The 18,297-nt window shown below is 41.1% G+C and overlaps 1 protein-coding gene across 4 annotated transcripts in view; it reads left to right on the forward strand.

The window, feature by feature from the left end:
* Nucleotides 1–6,351: 6,351 nt before the first annotated feature.
* Nucleotides 6,352–18,297, forward strand: part of SOCS5 (suppressor of cytokine signaling 5) — an 84,015-nt gene continuing 72,069 nt past the window's right edge. For 2 of the 4 annotated variants that reach the window (XM_021001250.2, XM_021001247.2), the window contains exon 1: nucleotides 6,352–6,442. The gene's annotated coding sequence lies outside the window, so the exon portion shown is untranslated. The remainder of the gene's footprint in view (nucleotides 6,443–18,297) is intronic. The other 2 variants (XM_021001249.2, XM_021001246.2) reach the window with 1 other exon arrangement.

An 18,297-nucleotide genomic window follows, 5' to 3' on the forward strand; every position in this document is an offset into this window, starting at 1 on the left:
TTTAATCCAAACCACCCTGTATTGAGCTACTTGTATACTTTTTCTTAAAATCACATTTATTATTTCTTCCCTTCTTAACATTACCTATCCATCAAAATCCAACTCCAATGTCTTCTGCTCTATGAAGTTTTCCTTGATATCCCATATTAGAGACGAGATGCTTTCAAAATCCACAAAGCACTTTGTTTTATACCTTTCTGGTGCATTTAGGTCGTATTGTTTACTATAGTTATTTGTGTTAGCATCGTCTTCCTACTAGAATGTAAGCTCCATGAGGGGTGTATGGGGCTTTCAAGGAGGACTAGCACTTCTGGTATGGAGGCTTGCTGAGCCCTTTTCAGGGCTGTTCATCCACTTTTGGTGTCCACTTTTCACCCAACTTTCACCTGTAGTGGTTCCAAGAAGCTGCAGCATGCGTAATGGCCACACTGGTAAAACTGTCTGGGCACACAGCCTAAACCAGGTTGAGGGTGAGCAAGAGGTTCACCCTTTGGTGAGTTAGAGGGGTGGCTACCCCAAGCAAGTGAAGACTTCCCCTGGTGGGGAAGCAGATAAATGATCAACCAATCCTTTATCTAAAAACCTGCAGGGAGGAGAAACCTGATGCCTCCTGAGGCAGCCATTGCTAGATAGTTCTAGATATTAGATTTTCCTTACATAAATCCTAAAGTTGCCTCTTTGCAGCTTCCACCTACCACTGAGGCAGGACAAACCCAATTCTTCTTCCACTTTAAAACCCTTTAAATACTTGAAGATAGTAATCATGTCCCCCCAAGTCTTCTCCAAGAGTGGAGGAAAAATCTTTTTCTTTGTGATGGTTTAGGATATTTCATCCTACTGAGAGCTAAGAGGATGAAGAGAAGCTACACTTCAATTTCCCTTTCAGTCTTATAATGCTTTGATTTTATGATCACTGGGAAAGAAGTTAGCGCTAATAAAAGATTTCTGGGTTGCTACGTATTATTCCTTTACTAACCTTGAACACTTTTTTCCCCCTGCTATCTATAATTAAACCCTCTGGAGTAAAGACAGACTATTCTATTTTGTATGGCCAATAAGCCTAAAAAAATCTCCTAATTTTAGTTCATTGACACTATCTAATTTTAAATGGCACTCCTGACCTACTGTTCTCCATGGAATTCCATGTTATTATTGGAGGTTCAGATGGAAAATCAACTGATAAAAAATTCCTAGGCTCTGTGAAATGTGTGTGTGGGAGGAGGAGCTGGAGACCACAGTCATAAATGTCTGCTCACCCTACCTAAAAAGCCATTTCCATAGACGAGCATGAAGAAGATGAATTGCTAGGAAGAAAAACTCAAGGAGGATATTAATGGAATGTGTTTAAAGAGTTTCTTGTGACATTAGGTTTGGATTGTTGATTGAGATGTGTGATGGACTACAACTTGGAATCTACAACTTCCAACTGATGCTTTGAACCTCTGTTACCCTATTAGGAATGACAAAAACTGGACTACTCTTTAGATTCAGCCACTTACCTAAGCAGGCCATATCACCCCTGGATTTTTCTTTCTTTAGTTTTTTTTTTTCTAAGATAAAGCATGTTACTATTGTTAAGGGAGGTGGGGAGGAGCTTATGGAAAATTCAAAGCCTGTACATAGCTTAAAGGTACAATTTATGGAACACAATGAACAGCTGCTCTCATTGGAACATATTCACTCACCCCGCAAAGAAAACATTTTTATTTACCAACCCAGTCATACCATGGTAGATAATGCCTTTAGAATTTTCTATCAAAAAGCTTTGGCAGCAGAATCTCAGATTGATGGGATTCAACTACCACATAACAATTAGGTAAAAGCCATGGGTCTAGTCATAAAAAGAATACTGGATCCCTCTCTTTTGCTGCCTCCTGATATCAGCTGAAGGCATATGTCTGTAGGATGTGTGTAGGGGGAATGATAAGCAGAAGCATACGCACAGACATTCCCTTTCCAATTTGCCTGGCCACCTCCTTTCCTCTCAACCTGATTCTGTGATGCCTACTGCTTCTTCCTATACTTTCCTTACACCTAAAAACAGCAATAGTATATCTGAGACAATGGAATGGATAGGAGTTTTAAACAATGGTGGTAGTTATTTTTATTAGCAGAGAAGTTAAAACTACATAAAAAATCCAGATGACTCTACATTCTTAGTGAGAGCCAGCCTGAGCCAACAAGCACTTGATTAAGCATCTACTGTGTTCTAGGCATTGTGCTAGTCTCTGCCTTCAAAAAGCTTACATTCTAGGGAGAAGAGAACATGTACAAAGGTAGTTCTATACAAGATACATGCAAAGCACTTATGAGGTTACTTTAGGTGGGAAGGTACTAGCTGCTGAGGGAACCAGGAAATGTCTCGTGCGGAGAGGTGTTCTGGAGTTGATTCTTGAAGGAAACCTGGTATTCCAAGAAGTAGCCATGCAGAAGGAAAGCATTCCAATCATGGGGGATAGCCAGTGCAAAGGTATAGGGACCAGACAGTAAGCATTGCGTATGTGGAACAGCAAACAGACGAAGATGGCTGAGCTGTGTAGACTGAGCACAGGGAAGTAATGTGCAAGATTGGAGAGGAAGGAAGAGGATAGACTGTGAAGAGCTGGACATGCCAAAAAGATTTGTCTTTGACTCTAGAAAAGGGAATTACTGGAGTTAGCTGTGTAGGGGGATGAACACAGGAAGATCAGTGTTCAAGTGTTGGATTGTGTGACTTTGAATCCTCTTCTCAGCCTGGCCTTTTTGAACCTTTCCAGTCTTTCCACCCATTCTTTCCTTCACATATTCTTGGCAAGTCACTTAACCTCTCAGTATCCAGGCAACTCTCTGAGATTAACACATTGGTAAAATGTGTTTTATCCTTGGAAATTCCCTACAGTAGTGAAATCACAGATCAGAGCAGGAAAAAATACTACTAGTACCATATGTAATCAAAGGTAAGGAAGACTCTATTATCTTGAAAAGAGGCATGGGGGACAGTGGCAACATTTGGATTTTAGTCCTAAGTTCTGTTAACTGCTTAGCTAAATGACCCTGGGGAAGTCACCTAACCTCTCTGTCAATTTCCTCATCTCTCAAATGATAGAATTCTCTTCCACCTCTGTTAAACTCCAGTGGCTTCCTGTTACCTCTAGGATCAAAAGAAAAGTCCTCTGGCATTTAAATGACTTCTTAATCTAGTTCTTCCCTACTTTTTTAGTTTTCTTACACATTACTTCCCTCCAGCTACTCTTGATCCAGCCATACTGAGCTACCTGCTCCATGACTTTGACTCTCCCCCATACCTAGAATGTATCACTTCCACATTTTTGCCCCTTAGAACTCATAGTTTTTCTTAAGACTCAGCTCAAATGTCATCTGAAGACTTTACTGATTCCCCTGCCTCTGGCCTCCTTCCCAATCCTCCATTGTATTAATATTGTATGAAATATTCAGCATTACTTATTTATATACATGATGTCTCCCTTGTTAGAATGGAAGCTCCTTGAAGCAAAGGACAGTTTCAGTTTTGTCTTTGAATAACCCAGTGCCCTAGCTTGTAGTAGTCTCTTAATAAATGCTCACTGATTGCTATCTTCATTTGCTGAAATCCTTCCCTTTAATGAGTAGTTCGGGCATTGCCCCACTTCTTCCTCAGTGAGGTTAAATGTCGCAGCTAAAAGAGATCCCTCCTTCCTTCACCGACCATCCTTCTTTTTGACATCTCCTATGCTCTCTTCTCATTTTAATTTATATTACATCTATTTGTACATTGTATTTGGAAGGGAAGGAAGGGAAATGTTTCAGGGCTATTAAAATGTTCTTTCACATCTCTTTTTTCATTAATTTGAAAATGTTTCCTGCCAAAAGAGAGGACTCTAGGTCTCATCTGATCAATGGTGCCACTTTAAGATGACATGCCAATACACCTGGTATCAATTCTTGCCACCTGGGAAGAAGAGCTTGGCTTCTCAGTGTTTTACTATTGTGGTTTCCTGGGTTGGGCAGCTGGGTGCCCAATAATAATAAAAACCATAATAATGCTTCATAATTACTTGCTACTTTTTGCCAGAATTTGGACTTAATTACAATGAATATGAAAGGAACTGGCACCAGCTCCTTGCCTGTTGGGGTACAACACCCATGGGCCCGGAAACATAAATGAGACTGGGACTGCAACCTTCCCCTGTGGAGCCTATCCTGGCAACTTACCCACAGTTCTTTGGGCTTTTCAATGATCATCACAAACAAAGAGTACTTTTGAAGTACCCACGTGAGCCTGTCACTATGAAGTTAAATCATATTTACCACGCAACTGCTACCACATGTGGGTGGTACAGAATCATGGAATCCTGGGCCTGGAAGGGACTTCCAGTGGTTATCTCATTTATTCTTCTGCCTCCAGGCACAACTGTTACCTAACCCAGACAGGAAAGAGGAGTGATTGACTGTTTTTTCTTTTTTAAGGGAAGGAGACACCACAACCTGTTTGGGGCTGCTAGTTTAGTGGAGTCAGGGTTTCTTTTTAAAGTCTTCCTTGGGGTGACATGTGGCTTGTAAGGTCTGCAGTGCAGGAGTGCTGTATTCTTCTGGCCTAGCACCTCAGGCATTCCAGCTACATTTGTGGCTGACAAAGTGATGACTACAAAAAGCCAGGCAGGAAGAACACAGTTGGTCAAAGGATGAATACATGATGACCTAGGGGATGAGAGTAGCAAAGGTGGAGGTGACCTCTGCCCTCCTACCACTCCTGGCTTTTTGGTCATTTCTCCATTGCTGGCCTTTCCCCAAAAGGTGGGGCTGGAAGACAAACACCACACAGTCCATTTGTCCAGCAGCTCTGCTGAAAGTTTTAGGCAGGAGAAGGGAAATAACTATCTAAAAGAGGTGCCAGCAACCTTTGACAGTCCTCCCTTTAGGAGTCTGGGGACTTGGCTGAGTGGGACCAACCCTAGATAAGTTTGTAAGGTCCCAAAAGGCATCGACTCCCATTGTATACACTTATTTTTCACAACTTTGACTTAGATCCAGAGGCAGCTAGGTGGCAGATAGGGCAGAGTATAGGGCCCAGCAGCAGGAAGAACTGAGACATTTCTACTACAACTGCTACTGCTACAGCTACATCACTACTACTACTACCACCACATTACTGCTACTACTGCTACTACTGCTACAGCTGTTACTACTACCACCACATTACTATTACTACTACTACTACTGCTGCTTCTGCTACTACTATGACTACCACTACCACTGCTACTAGTACTACTACTACCACCACATTACTACTATTACTACTACTACCACTACTACCACTACTACCACTGCTGCTACTAGCTAACATTTATAGCTGACCTACTTTATGCCAGGCACTGTGCTAAACACTTTACAATTATCTCATTTGATCCTCACAACAACCCTGGCACTATTATTATCATTCCCATTTTACTGATGGGGAAACTGAAGCAGGGGTTCAGTCTAGCTTAAGTTTACTGGCTGCATGACCCTGGACAGGTCACTTAACCCCTCTCTGCCTCAGTTGTTCCTCACCTGTGAAATGGGGATATTAGTACCTATCCCCCAGGGCTGCTGTGAAGCTAAAATGACATAACAGCACAGTGCTTGGTGCCTGCCATATAGTAGGCGCTATTTTCTTGCCTCTCCCCTTCCACAACAGTCAAGGTGGGGACTGACACCTCGCCCCTCCCCCATCCCTAACCTCTGCTTGACCTCCCACCCCTTCGCCAGCTGACAGACTCCGCCCTCCTGAGTGACACTTCCTTTAAACCACGTGACTCGTGATCTTTCCCCTTTTCCCATTTCCACTTTGCCAGATTACACCTCCCAGCACCACGTGATCCCGCCTATCAACATGATTGGTTTCTCCCCTTCCTCGCGGATACAACCAGGCTGCATATGCCCGTTGCCCGACTCCAAAATGGCAGCCGCTCACTGCGCGCGCCCGAGCTGCTGGACCTCCTCGTTTCTCTTGCCTGCCCACCCCTCCCTCCGTTTCTTCTCTGGCCCTCACCTTTACGCCTCCCGATTGGCTGGGAACAGTCCCGCCCTTCAAAAGCGGCCTTTGCCATTGGCCGAAGCGCGCTGCCCCTCACAACGGCCCTCCCCCTCCTTCCCATCCTCGCCCCCCGCCCCTCCCCCCCGCCCTCAGCCCCGGGAGGTATTTTCCATTCCGGTGGGGGTTGGGGGGGAGGGGAAAAGGCTGAGGAGGGAGTGGGGGGCCTTAGGAGAGGGGGAGGTGACCAGGGAAGAGGGGGGCATCCGGTGGAGTCGGGGCCCCCAGGCTCCGTCAGGAGGAAGCGGGAAGGCGCCCTGGCGGTCACTGAAGTCGGGACGGGGCCGGCAGCCGGACTCGTCCGCACCCTGGCCGCGCCGCCCGGACCCGTCCTGCTGGGGCGCAGGTGCCCCTAGAGGAGGCCGCCCCGCGCCCCCGGGGCCCCCGCCGGTGAGTCTCGCGCTCGCTCGCCGCGCGCCACCCGTTGGCCTCGCTGCCTCCCTGCCTTCCTCCCTCAGCGCCACCGCCGCCGCCGCTAACGGCCGCCGGCCTCGTCCCCCGGGGCCGCTGCCGCGGCCGATCGCGTCCCTTTTTCCCCCGCGCGCCGGCGTGTGCCGCCCGCGCTCCTTGCGCGGCCCCGGGGGGCCGGGATGGGCGGCTCCGGGAGCGGAGCACGGGTTTGGGGCCGGCGCGGCGTCCTTACGGGCCGGCGTGGGGTTGCGATTGCCTAAGGAGCCCGGGCTCTGGGAGGAGGTGAGAGTGAGGCCGGCCGGGCGCAGCTGGGGAGGGAGGTGGGCTCGCCTGCCCCGACGCTGGGGGCCGGCACCGCTGGACGGGCCATGTTGGCGGGGACCCCGGGCAGGCAGGAGCCGGAGCGCGGAGTCGGGAAGGTCGGGAAGGATACGGATCGGGGCCGGCGGCGGCCACCGCGGTGGTGGTGGTGGGTGGGCTGGCTCGGATGAGGAAAGGAAGGGGGTCCCGAGCCAGGCCTTCCAGTTTGCGGGATGTAGACGAGCAGAAAGGGATGTTTGACCCCGGTTGGGAAGGATGCGGTGGCGGGGACTCGGCGCTGCATTTGTCTGAAGGGTTACTTTTGGGGGAGGGGGCGGCTAAAGCCCTAGTGTGCCCGAGAAGGGGGCTGCATTTAAAGATTGCATCTTAGAAACAGTCTGACCATAAATCTCAGTTAATGCCCGAAACTTTTAAGAGGCGGGTTTGGTGCCGTGAGGTGGATTTGACACTTGGACATGCTTCTCCAGCAGAGAAGCTCATCATTGAAGAGCTAGATTATCACTCGTTATTTTTAAATTGTATACGTGCTTGTATTTTGCATTTATGTAAATGTTATACTGTTACAGATGGAAACTTCTTTCCAATAACTAACACTCCTGGGGTTCACTAACTTGCTCAGCTACTTCCCAATTTAACGTTTGCACCGTATTGTTTTGTCCCCACATTTTCTTTTTTAATTCTTCGACTTAACAACTAATCCATAATCGGTTTAAATGTGCTTAGAATGATACTTTATCACATTTTACTACTTTAAAGCTATAGGTTTAAGCATTTTTTCTAGTTGCTTCATAGAAAATTATTCACGACTGGGAAGGGAGAAAGGGAAATGGGGGTAGCTGAGGGCCCTAGAAAGCACATCTAAAATCAGGTTGAATGTCTTCTAACAGTAGGGGATGGTAATGTCAGAAGCTTGTCTCAATATTAATAACCTTGCTTTTACATAACATTCATTAAAAAATTTGATTAGGCAGCAGAAAATGCACACAAGAATTACTGGCTTACCACTCATTTTGTAAATTTCACTGAGATAAAGCAAGCTGGAAAAATCATTATGCATTAAATATCTATGCATATATATAAAGAAATAACATACAAAAAGTTAGTTGAATACTATAAAAGTAAAACTTTTTTGAGGAAAAAATTGGTGTACAATTTTTTTATGTATCTCTGAAAAAATTACCTGTAAAGATTGGGCAGTTGCTTTTTAATGGACATTTTCCTATTTCTTCAGTTATTAATTGGCAATTATTATTGTTCTCCATATTGTATCTAAAATTTAACTTTGGTTTTTCTTAGGGAGAATGTTTTGGCACATAGAACAATGTCCTAAAATGACTTGAAAAATTATATATTCATACTTATGTGTTCTGCTTTGAGGCTTATCTGAAGCAAAAGTGTTTTTCTATACTTTGTCACAGTTAAGCTTAGCCAATTGCCAGGGAGGTTCCTGCTTATGGAATGCAAACAACTTATTCAAAATATGAAGGCAAATTTGCAAACATTAATAAGAATATATAAATTTTGTATGTGTGTATGTATATACACATACAACAAAATTTTCTTATATGCACACATATGTATATCCTTTGTGAATAATTTACATTTTGCATAGGGGTTTTTATTAATACTAAATGCTTTACGTTATCCAATTTATTTTCATGGTACTGTAAAGTTGGTAATTACAAGTATTTTGAAGCTAGAATCATGGCATGTTAGAACTGAACTTCCGAGATAATCAATTCTAAACTTTTACAGATAAAACTAAGCTCACAATCTAGTGACTTACCCAAGGTCATTGAGTGACAAAGCTGGTATTCTGATGCTAGGCTTGCCTTTCCTCTGTGTAGGTATATGTATGTATTCATGTGTAAAATGTATTCCAAAGTCAACTCTAAAATATTTTTGGGTTACTGTATTGTCACTACCATTTCATCTCTAGTAGGGAATTTATAGTTGATTTGTAATATTTCCCAAATGAAAATGAACTTGACTACCCTTAATTGGAGAACTTAAAGAATACTCTTCCTAAGTAGTTCCTCTTTTTGAAGAAAGGCAGTCATTTAAGTATCATCTGTAGCTGTCATTTAAAGCTGTATCCTTTTTTTTTTGATTGGAAGAACTCTTTAGCTACAAGTAGTGATTTTTTTTCATTCTTATTTTAAAATTTCATTCTAGACAAGGTTCTTTGGAATTCGTTTGTAAATCTTTAAAGCCATTATGAGGAGTTTTTTGTTTATATTGTTAAAAGTGGATTTTTATCCCCTTTGCTAATGCAATTTGAAGCCCCAAATTGATGCTTAGAGCAGAGAACTTAAGTGACATGTCCAAAATCACACAATCTGTGTGTGTCAGAAGTGAGACTTAAATTCAGGTCTTCCCAGCTTTCTTTCCATTATGATGTGCTGACCTTCATAATAAAAAAGAAAATTTAGTAATTAAAAAAATGGATTTTTAGTCATCATTTAAGAATTGTGGTACAGTTCCATGATTAATTCTGATCAATTCTCATTTCCTTCACAGTTGATTTAGATATATGTGTAAATCATGTATTCAACAAATATGTATTTAGCTTAGGCTGTGTTTAGAGCTATTCAGTGCATTAGCCACCTTTAATTGCATCATCCTAGATTGGTTCCTTTTTACTTTTATTTAATCCAGTATACTGTGCTTGTTATTTAGTGAACACACATATACATACATGTCAGAATCTCACGGTTCTGTTTCTCTTTCTGCATGCTTTCAGGATTGCTTCCGGTGTGTTCCTTAGAATCTCCTGTTTAGTGGGAGAGCTTTTTGTAGCACCTTTGTTATAGAATCAGACATTAATTTTTCGGGTCACAGTTAAGTCAACTGCCCTTCTCCATGCCTTGATTTACTTACATATGAAGTGGGAAAAAAAATTTATACTTATTATTAGGTTGTTGAGGAGAAAATACTTTCTAAACCTTAAAGCACTATATAAGTCAGTTTAGTTCATTTGACAAAATTTATTAAGGCCTAGTATGAGCCAGGCACTGTGCTAACTGCTGAAGATGAAAGGACAAAATAATTTGTTTAAGCTCCTGCTCTTAGGGAGCTTACATTCTTTTCAGGAAGGAGAGAAGAAAGGAGAAAATCATGTGTATATAATTACAAAATGTGTGCAAAATAATCACAGAGTTATTAGTTTGGATGATAGAGGTGGGAGATGGGGTGAGGGTCACTAAAAACAGTATGTGACTAGGCCCTGGAGAAGGTAAACTAAGCCTTGAAGAAAGCCAGGGATTTTATAAGAGGCTGGGATGAGGAGGGATATATGTTCCAAGCTAGGGGTAGAGCATTTGCAGAGGCAGAGGTGGGAGATAGAATGTTCTATATGGGGAACACCGGCTAGGTCACTTAGCCTGGAATGTAGAGTTCCTGAAAGGGATTAATGTGCAATAAGCTGAGGAGGGTAAACTAGACCTAGCTTGTGAAGGGCTTCAAGTGCCAAATGAGGAATTTGTATTTTATCCTGCTGGCAGTAGAGCCACTTGAGCTCTTCAAGCAGAGGATTGGCATGGCCAGGCTCTAGGACTTCAGGAGGAATATCAGTCTGGCCGCTGTGGGTGGACGATGGACTGGAGGTAGGGGGACACACAGTGGTCCAGGCAAGAGGTGATGAGGCCCTGGCATGAATTAACATAGAGGCAAGAGAGGCGGTGGAATTGATCAGACTTGGCAACTGTTTGGGTATGGGAAGGTGAAAGAGTACATACTGGAGGATGATTCTGTAGTTGTAGACACGGTTGAACAAAGGGTATGTAACAGGTAAAATAGGAAAGTAGTATAATAAAAAGAAAAGGCTGTAAGATCAAGAGGTCCATTTGATTAAACTCAGTTGCTGAAGTCAGGAATTTATAAGTTTTAATGCTGGTTGCATTCTTTCTCTAATGCTGACCATTAGAAAATCATCAAGTTTTGTCTCCTGTCGAGGTGAAATTATTCTGATTTTATTGATATAAATGTTAGATTTTAGTTAAGTGATATGAAATGCTGTTCCAGTTTTTTAAAATGTAGTTCTTGGATTCATTTGTACCAAGGGTGTATCATAGTGTCATGGCCATAGGCCGTAAGCCATTATGATGATGATGACAGCCTGAGTTTGCCTCTTTGGTTAATGACATATTTCCTTAAAGAAGCCTTGGTTTCTTTTCTTTTCTGTAAGTCCCTGGCTGTCTCCTCTTTAACGTTTTACTACTGCTGGTCCTTAATTCTTTGCACTCTTATTTGAGCCCTTCCTCTTGGCCTTTCACTCATATTGCACCCTTGGTTTCTTATCTCTACATGGAACTTATCATCTTGTTTCTCTTATGCATGAAACCTTAATATGTGTGCATAATGTGATGAAACAAGATAAAGAACATACGATGCTATGCAAACCTTAAGGCACCATATAAATATGAGCTGCTATTATGCTGGAATTGCCTACTCATAGTTTTAACTAGTTCTTTGTAACATACATGGTAGCAACTTCCTTGGATTCCTTTGATTTGTGCTATGTCCTTGAATGTACTTTTTGGCTTTTCCAGTGCTAATCCTTCTGTTTTGCCTGTTTTATAGGTGAGACGCTTTATTCAGAAAGGGATGAAAAAAAATCAGTAATACAGTTTTAGTTTTATATCTGTTTCTGGGCTCTCTAGTCTTGAGTGACCAGACAAACTAAGCATTACTCCTGTGTTCCTCTCTTGGGCATAAGCAGGAAAGTAGGACAAAAGGAGAGACAGAAAAGGTATAAAGAGTAGGGACAGCAGAGCAGAAGGGGAGAGACAAAAAGAGTTGTTTCACCCACAATGGCAGGTGGTATAGATTGCCTCTCCTGATGAGAAATAAACCACTCTCTTCTCTCAGCTTTCTAGATTCTCTACCTGTCTGACCATTTCTTTTCAGTGTCCTTGGCTAGCTATTACTAGCTTTTATTTGTAATTCCCTTGTCCTGGGCCCTCTTCTTTCTGTGTGCCTTCTTTCTTGATTTTCTCGTCTCCTTTCTGTGGGTATAATTATCTCTCTGCAGATGACCCCCAAATCTGTATTTCCAGCTTTAGTTTCTTTCTTGAGCTTCAGTCTCCCTTGGTTAAATTCAACAGGCATTATTTAGTACTTCCTGTGTGTGAAGAACCATGCTAGATCCTGGTGGTACAAAGACAGAACCAAAATAGTCCCTGTCTCCAAAGAATTTACATTTAATGACACATACACAGATATACCATATCTAATTAGTTGCCTAGTCTTACTGATTCTGTCTTCACAACTTCTCTGAAATATGGCTCCACTTAAATGGACTATTACTCTAGTTCAGGCCCTCACTTTCTTTCGTCTACATTCTATGCTCTGCCTAGTTGTCAAAGTAATTTTTCAAAAGCGTGGGTTTGAGCACGTTATTTCCCTGCTTAAGAATTTTCAGTGGCTTCCTATGACTTCTAAGATAAAATATCTTTTAGAATTCCTAATTTCCTTTAAGGCTTGCCTCTTATGTGTCATCCTGTAGGAAAGCCTTTTCTGATCACTGTGGTTGTTAATGGATTTCTCCTTCAGATATCTTTCATTTATCGGTTGACATGTAGTCCTCAGTATAAAGCAAGCTCTTGAAGTTAGGAACTTTTAAAGTTTTGCCTTTACATCCCAGCCTTGGATATATAAGGTATGTAAGTAAGTTCTCGTTTATACTGAAAAGTAATGAACTCCTCATCTTACATTCAGATGTTAAGTTAAAGGTCACAATTCTTCATAGTTTATGACTATTTGATTATTAAATATCAGCAAGTTTCATGACACTACCCCAAGGCATTTTGCTGAGGAAAGAGAAGGATTCAGTCTCTTTCTTTAAGGAACCTAGCATGTTAACTGTCTGACATAAAAGTACTTGCTAATTATGGGTTTCAGGAGACATCAGTAATACCACATTGTATTGAATTATACATAGTTCATTTTCCCAATAAGTTGGCTCATTCTGCCCTTAGGTGTGATATCTAATTCCATGGTATAATGAATTATTTTATAACCAGCTTCCACCAAGTTGTATGGTTTGTTGTAAAAATAAAGAGAAGAATAATTGTTATCTTCTAGATAGTCTGTCAACCATGCATAAAGTTATGGATACATAAACTGAGCAGGGTTGGAAAATTAAAAGAAAAATGCTTGATGTCATTATGCTTTAATAGAACAGTATTTGTATTGTTTGCATCTTTTTCCTTTAGGGTAGACAGCTGCTAGTCGTTTAAGTTAGAGGAAAAAAAAAAGTTATCCAAGTGTGAATCTGCCTCTTTCCAAAATTAAGAGGGGGACAAATGTTCACATGGAAGTTAGGAATGAAGACTATGGAACACTGTATTATTTAAGTGGTACATATGAAATGGTCTCTTATGTCCATATGGATATACAATTTAGGATTATTGGCACTATACCCTCCTGAGTTAGTTAGTGCTTTGTAACCCAGGATATGATACAACTAAACCTAATCTGATTTTTAAAGTTTTTGGTTTCATATAGTATGCATGATGAAACTTAGATTTTTTTTTTATCTTAAATTTCCTTTAAAAATAAGGATAATTTTTGAGCTTGCTTGAAGGGTAATTATCCTGAATTGCTCATTCATATTAGCCTTAGGGAAAGGTGCATTTTAATTCTTACTGAAAAATCAGTCAACAGCTTTGAATTTTGCCAGTGAAAGAAAACATGTTCAAAAGAAATAAAGTAAAGACTTACCTGGCCTTGTGTCTGGCAAGTCCTTTACTTTCCAAACTGCTGCTCTACTGCTTCTTACCTAAAATCACCCTCTGGGGTAACCTCCTTCCTGTTGCTACTTCTTTCTGTATTTTCATCAGTTTGATCCATTTTAATAAACATTTATTAAGTATTTTAGTGATTCTGAGATGTTATCATTATTGTGGGTCCTTCCTCCAAAAGTGCCTAACCAAGGCTTTATTATACTTTGTGACATGAACTCATTAATATCCAATGGAAACAGTACAGGGGCTTACTCAGCATTGGGTATCCTCTTAGGCCTGTGAAATGCCCACTATAGTTAATGATAGTTCAGTGTACAGAGTCTCTGTGCACTCTGTCCAGGATGCCCTTTAGAAGTCTTTATGCTGTCAAAGAACTCCCTCTAAACTTCCCATTTCTTCAGACTTCTTCCATACATCCCTTTTACCACGGATTAGTAAGTGAAACTTTTCACTATCACTTAATACCTTCCCCTGTATGTGCTTTATGCTAATGCAGAGGTTTTTAACCTTTTTGTGTGCCATGGACTCCTTTGGCAATTTGAGGAAGCTTGTGGACCTAAGAATGCTTTAAAATGTATAAAATAAAAGTAACGTAAAACATTTACCATGTTCCAGGCACTGTGGTAAGCACTTTACAGTTATTATCCTATTTGATCCTCACAATGACTGTGGGAGATAGGTGCCGTTATCATCCTCTTTTTATAGAGGAAGAAACTGAGGCAAATAAGTGACTTGCCTAGGGTCACAGGTAGTGTTTAAGGGTGGTTTTGAACTTAACTTTTCTTGACTCCAGGACTGGTACTCTATCCATTGCACCATCTAGCTGTCTATTACAAATACAAAGAATTAACAAAGTAAACCAATTAGATTGAAATATAATTATTATGATGGGTTTTTTTTTTAATTCATTGGCCCCACATTAAGAACCTTTGCACTTAATGGAATCACAAATCCTTGATGTTTACAGTTAAGTTGTTCTTCTTCTCCCTACTAGGCTGTAAACTCATTTGGAGGAAGGACTGTTTTTTCCCCCTACCTTTGTATGTCCAGTGCCTCCCTAGCAAAGCACGTTATCCTCAATAAGAGCTCAGAAACTTTGTTGGAATTAAATTAAGATAATGCGTGACACCCTTGCCTTGCCAACTCGAATTGCCTTGTATGTTATATAGGAATCTGTTACTGTAGACATTGTAATGAGTCTTCTAAGCCTTTAGTTTAATTTATTTAACTCAAAATTAAACTATTTAAACTCGAAATTAAATTGGCATTCTTGTATTTGATGAGATGAACCATAAAGTCACTTCTTACCTAACCCCAGGAGGGGAAGCAGCAATGAGGATAATTTCAAAGCTATATGTAAGTGGTATTTGAATGTATTTTTTGAGCATAGATATATCTGTTCTTGAAATGATAAATAGTACTTTCTGTTTGTATAGCACTTTACTACTGTATACTCACATTAATCTTATTTGAATAAAACATGTTATAAAGACCAAGAAGGGAGAGGGAGGTGTAAAAAATGTCTGTTTTCTCATCCAAGGGGTTCATTCAACAAAAGTTTATTTAGCTCCTGTCTGTTAGACAGATTAGAAACATCGTGGTGTAGTGACAAGATAGCTGGTCCCTATGTTAGGAAGACAAGTTAAAGTTCTGCCTGTCCTTGAGACTCTGCGCATATCACCTAACCTCATATTTCTTCTTCCCCTCTCCCTAGTCAACTTAAAAAAATTTTAAGTTGCAGAAAAATTGCCAATCCATATTGATAGAAGGAGGTTCCTCACCATTGAGCTATCTTTTCCTTTGTTAAGTACAGTGAGGAATACAAAAATAATTAGAAAGGATGCTTGTCCTTGTGAAGTTTACAGTTCTAGAAGAGGAAATAATTTCCTCTCCTTTTCACAATCAAATTCCTAGAAAAAGTTGCCTACACTCTTGCTTCTAGTTTCTCACTGCACTTTACAGTCTCTTGCAATCTGACTTATGTTCCTATCATTTGCTCTCTCCAAAGTCACCAGTGATTTAAAACATTTTTTATTCTTTTGCTGAACTCAACGGCCTTTTCTCATGTGTCATTGTTCTTAGCTGATCAGCCTTTGATGCTCTTGATTCATATCCCCTTCCCCCTCCAATTGCTCCTCCCTTAATTTCTGTGATACTACTCCTTTGTGTTTCTCTTCCTACAAGTCAGACTGGTCCTTCTGGGTCTCCACTGTAAGTTCATCATCCATATCCTCAAATCCCATGTAAGACTGTATCTCAGGGATTTGGCCTTTCCCATTTCTCTTCCTACACTCTCTTACTTAGTGATCTCATCAGCTTCTGTGGATTCAACTATCAATTTATGCAGATAATTCTCACCTCTATTTAAATTAGCTCTTTTGTCTCTCTTGAGCTCTAGTCTCACAGCTGCAGCTGCCTGCTAGACATCACCATCTCAGTATGCCATAAGCATCTCAAACTCAGAATCCTTCCCCCAAAACCTACCCTGTCACCTAATCTAACTTTCTTATTTGTCTTGAGGGCACCACCATTCTTCCTGTCACCGTATTTAAAACCCAGGAATCATCCTGGCTCTCCTCTTCTCTCTTTCACACTTCTTCACCAATCACTTGCCAAGTCTTGTTGACTCCTCCTCCTTAACAACTCTAATGTCCATCCCCTTCTCTCTGCTTGCACCAAAACCACCCTAGACTAGTCTCTCATCACTTTCTGCCTAGACTTTTCTGATTAGCTTCCTAATTGATTGCACTGCCTCAGATCTTTCCCTTATCATCCACACACCTGCCAAATTCCTAAATTGAAGGAAATGGTGACACTCCTTTGCTTAACAAACTTCAGTGGCTCCCCAATGCCTTTAATAATATAAACTGTTCTCTTTGGCTTTAAAGCCTTTCTCAACATTGTTCTGGCCTGTCTTTATTGATTGGTTATACATTCTCCCCCAGGTACTCTAGCTAGATGGGGTTACTTGCTGCTTCCCACTGATGACATTCAACTCTTGTCACTGTGCCCTTGTTTCTCAGGCTGTGCCCTATGCCCAGAATTTTCTTCTTTCTCAATTCTGCCTCTTGGAACTCCTGTTTAAATGAATGAATGAAAAGGTATTTATTAAGTACTCACAATGTGCAAAGCACTGGGGATACAAATAGAAAACTAGAGACACTGGCCTCAAAGAGCTCACATTCTAATAGTAGAGCTAACTGATGTAGGAGGTTTCAGCTGCATGTCAGATGGAGAGGTCTTATGATCCTTAGGGTGTAGCATTAATGCAGATGCTATTGCATTTTCTTTAATGTTGTTCCTACTGACAAAATCATTATTTCTAATTTGAAACCATTTTGACAGTACCAAGGACTTTGGTGTCAAGAACTTTTTTTTCCCTAGGTCGTCAGTGCTGTGTTTGCTGAGGAGGTGGAGAAGCAGTTGCTAGGTTGCATATCCATAGGAGTTGCTTCCGTAGATGATGGCTTCAAGGGAAGGTTAGAAACAGGCCCATCTTGGGGACACTGGCTTGCTCAGGACTCTTGCTTTATTTTACCTGACTGTTAGTGGCAGTTAATAAGAGATTGGTATTTTTGTTATTGAGGAATACGTACCCTTTCTTCACAAATTGATCCCTTAAATGATGACTGTGAGGATCTGGCTGGAAGCAGAGATAGTGGTTTGGGGAGGAGAGATGGAGAAAAGAGGAGGGGACCACTGTTATTCCCAGGGTTCTTAAATTCAGGCTCTTGGTCTGTCTCTGTTGGTGTCTGAAAGAAGATGGCTGTGGGTTTATTCACACATGCCACTTTTTGACTCTCTGTCAGTAAGGTCCCTTGTTACTTCAGTAATCAGTCAGTAAGCATTTATTAAGCACCTGTGTGCCGGGCACTGTGCTAAATGGGGGAGGGGGGGATTATAAAAAGGAGCAAAGGATAGTCCCTGCCCTCAAGTGATTCACAATCTCAATCTGCTTTAGCTTGGTTGGCTCCTCCACAGTATTCCTGGGTGTTGGCAGTGGGTATGAGGGTAAGTGGGGTCATTTGCTTGAATTAGCTGGCATGTGCCATCCTCTCTTTCTCAGGTTGCCTTGCTTTCAGTGTTCAAGTGCCCCTTCTTTCTGTAAGAGACTTTTTCTGATTTCCCTCAGTTATTAATGCCCTCTTCCCGCTATGTGTTTTGTGAGGTTTTTTGCATTGATTTGTCTATAACATATTTCATTCTCTAGTAGATTGTAATCTCCTTGAGGGCAGGGATTGTCTCACTTTTATATTTGTATCCCTAGCACCTAGCACAGTGCCTGGCATATAATAGGCACTACTTAAATGCTTTTTGAAATAGCTATTATAAAGTATGTCATTGTCATGAGAAAGGTTCAAAGTATTTTCAGATAAGAGAGGGTATTACTGGCTGCTTTTTCTGAGTTGGAAAAAGTAATGGAGTTTTAAAGACCTACTATACTATAGTTAGTTGGCTGTGTGGTGGAATGAAGTAAATTGAAAATTAAATAGTGATTTGTGAACTGAATATTAGCAATGGATATTATGTAAGGGCATTAAGGGGTGGGGGAGAGCTGGTTTTGTAATATTCTTAATACATAATTATTCCAATAAAATATGTAGAGAGATAGTTATAGATATAGTTAAAGAGAGACTTTTATGTCCTCAGTTTATAAACTTTTTAATTCATATGACCAAAAATAATAACCAACTTTTTTTGTACTTATTTATATAGTAGATTGACAAATTAAATAATGTAGTTCAACAAACATTAAGTGCTTACTAG

The sequence above is a fragment of the Phascolarctos cinereus genome, unplaced genomic scaffold (genome assembly GCF_003287225.1).
Source record: "Phascolarctos cinereus isolate Bilbo 61053 unplaced genomic scaffold, phaCin_HiC Scaffold_2;HRSCAF=192, whole genome shotgun sequence".
NCBI lineage: Eukaryota > Metazoa > Chordata > Mammalia > Diprotodontia > Phascolarctidae > Phascolarctos > Phascolarctos cinereus.